This window comes from Belonocnema kinseyi, chromosome 7 (genome assembly GCF_010883055.1).
Source record: "Belonocnema kinseyi isolate 2016_QV_RU_SX_M_011 chromosome 7, B_treatae_v1, whole genome shotgun sequence".
Lineage (NCBI taxonomy): Eukaryota > Metazoa > Arthropoda > Insecta > Hymenoptera > Cynipidae > Belonocnema > Belonocnema kinseyi.
The window spans coordinates 3894300-3897746 of NC_046663.1; positions in this window are offsets into that span (position 1 = coordinate 3894300).

A 3447-nucleotide genomic window follows, 5' to 3' on the forward strand; every position below is an offset into this window, starting at 1 on the left:
AATAACGCGCCAAATTGGGCTAGGGGCGGAAAAGAATTAATGGTGGGAGGTGGTAAGGAGTGGGGTGTCCTGCTTTTCATACCCAGTCATCTGGTCACCCTGGTTTTGACTAACCTAACGTTTGGATATTACATCACGCCAAGTACTATTTTTATTCCAATACTATTTCGTCGCTGGTAAATGAGAGGAAATAAAAAGTTAGGTCCTTATTATTATAACTTACCTGCTTATTAACATCTGTTTCACTCAAATAACGACCGACAAAATGATCTTGACAGGTGACTTACAGTTTGTAGACGACACTTCACGTTGCACTAGGATGAGAAAAAACAGCGTCTAAATGATGCTTTTCCCCTGATTCTCCGAATGAACCTGTGTGGTTCAAATTTGTTGCAACTCTATTGAACACCGTTTTCGGTGTACATTGGAGGATCGGCGATTTTCTGTGTTAAAGTCGAATGCCATTTTATGCTTTTTCCGACCAGAATGCCGTTAAATGACGATTCAGACAAAAACGAAATTTGATTAGACTTATAAGCATTAAAATGTACCAAGTTTTCTGTTCCATATTATATCCTAAATGATCTCCTTTTTACGGGGTTATTCAAATAAATTACAAAGTCATTATTGTCGCAGATTTGGTTCCGTGAAATTCTTGTAGAAACGACCGAAAGTGTGCTTCGAACGACTGATGATCTTCCAATAACTTGATGCTGCGAAGAGTGTGAAGTATTTTCCAAATTCTTTTCTGCATCATGATCAACATCTATTGAAACTTCTGTTTTAATATTCATTGAAGCTTGCTTCACAGCATTTTCTTCATCAATCATTTTCTTTTGCTGACGAAGTCTATAATTTACTCTTTCCTTCTTCCTCAAAGCTGCTTTTTCTCGTTTGCTTAAGTCCTTTATTAATAAAATCTTTCCATCTTGTTTCCCTTTTTCATATCTATTTTAAAAATTCAAAAGTTTTTACTTACACTTCAAATTTTTTATTTCATTGGTTCAGACCTAAATAATACTGTATCTATAGGAGTAGAAATACTAGCTAGAGTTTCTATTAATAAAAGGAATTCAAAAAACAAAGAATCGCTCATGATTAGAAATAATTATAATTAAATATTCTTTTAACTTTATTCTTGAGAAGGCCGTGGGACGCCCGGCAGAAGTGATAACTTCATATGATGTGCCCAGTAAATCTGTAATGAAAAAATTGGTTTTCAGGAAAAAAATGACCGAATCTGTTTTATTTCATAAATCGTTGGTGGGGCATGTGAATAACTCGAAAACAAGTTTTCGGAACCACCCACTTTAGGGGTTTGGAAAAACTTAACAAGTTTTTAGACTTGTTTTTTTTTTCGTGAGAAAGGTAAGTCCTACAGAACAGTTTTTGTAACAAAAATTGTGGAGGATTCTATTATCTACAAATGATCTTACGCAGTCATCGCTCGATTCCTGGAGAACGAAGAAAAAAATGACAGAAAAACTTGGTGGCAGTCATACACTTGTCGTGGCAGCCAGCATCTGCTTGAAGTGGCGAGCCCTGCCGCAAGTGATAGGCACAATACAGGAAGATCTTACATTTTCGTGCGCAGGTGCGCAGTTGTCCACTTCCTGTACATGGAAAAGTATGCGAGTGAAAAAGTTTCTCAAATTGAAAAAGTTTGTCAAATTGACGTAAGTTAGAGAGGTTATGTTCTTTTGTTGATCAGCATACGAAAGATACACGAAATAAATATATAAACAGTATTTTCGGTGCTTGTATGATAAAGAAGTAATGGAAGTAATATAACTTGATTGAAAAGTTTAAAGTTTTTCGAAACGTAAACATGAAAAATATTATAATTTCATTAAAAGTTATTATGAGGTGACTCAGTTTAAAAATTGGTAAATTATGTATTTATAAGCATGTAAACCTCATGGCTTAGAACAAAAAAATTTTTGCCACCTGCATCAAAACATACGATCAGAACCTGTCTAACTTACGTCAATTTGACAAACTTTCTCCCTAGCACACTTTTCCATGTATAGGAAAAGGACAACTGCGCACCTGCGCACAGAAATTTAAGATCTTCCTGTTATGTGCATACCACTTACGGTAATGTTTCTATTGGCGAATGGAGAAATGAAGTTATAGGTCTCCTTATTATCCCTTCGTGGTACCTAGAAATGAATCCTATGAAAAATGTTTATATCGTGATTAATTGAAAACAGGCCTTCCTGAAAAGGTACCCTTATGTTTTTTTTTCAAATTACATGATTGGTTAAAAATTTGTCCTCATTGGATGAATTCAACGACTTCTGATTTTAAATATTTTTTGGTTTAAATATCAACTGTTATATTTTACTTCGTTGAAGATTCATCTCTGTGGTTTAAAATAAACTATTGTGGTAAAAATTATATTTTTTCGTTAGAAATTGATTAACGCAGTTAAAAGTTGATTAACAAGCCGCTTTGTGTTGAAAAATCATTTCTAGTTAAAAATTTTACTAATTTTTTAAAAAATGATTTTTTTTAGTTGAAAATTTAACTATATGTGTCTGAAAAATATACTTTATTTTAGAAAATTCTTCTTCTTGTTTTATAGTTAATTATTTTGGCTAACAATTCATTTTATTGGTGAAAAATGTAACTACTTTGTTAAAAATATATCTATTTTTATGTTCAAAATTAATATTCCCGTTGAAAAATCATCTTTTTGGTTGAAAATTTAAGTATTTTGTTCAAATATCCTCTTTTTTATTTCAAATTATTTTTTTAACTGAAAATTGAACAATTTCATTTTTTGTTACAAATTTATTTTTTTATTTGCAACTTCATTTCTTTCGATGAAAATATAAATTTAATTTAAATGTTTTTTGCTGGAATATAAAATATTTAATGTTTCGTTGAAAACTCATCTTTTTTGGTTCAAAATTACATTGCACTTTTAAAAATTAATTTTTTTGGTGAAGATTCATTACTTTAGTTGAAAGTTTATTTCTATGGCAGAAAATTGAACTCTTCTATTAAAAAATTAACTTTTCCGGCTAATAATCAATTTCGTTTAGAAAAAATTTAACTATTCTATTTTAATGAAAATTAAATTCTTTTATCTGAAAAGATGACTTCCATTTTTGGTTAAAAATTTATTTCATCAGTTGAAAATCTTACAATTTGGTTGAAAATTCGTTTTCTTTTAATAGAAAATTTATCTTTTTCAGTTATGTCTTCAAATATTTAGTTGGAAATTTATGTATTTTGTTGAAAATTTGTATTTGTAGTAGAAACTTAATCTTCATGTTTGAAAACTCATCATTTTTGTTGAAAATTGAACTATTTCTTCCTGGGTTCAAAATTTATCCTCTTTAGTTGGAAATTTTACTATTTGGGAAAAAAAAGATAATGTCATCAAAGCACGTACTTGTAATGGTTTTTTTAGTAGACAATAATATCATGCTTGTTGAT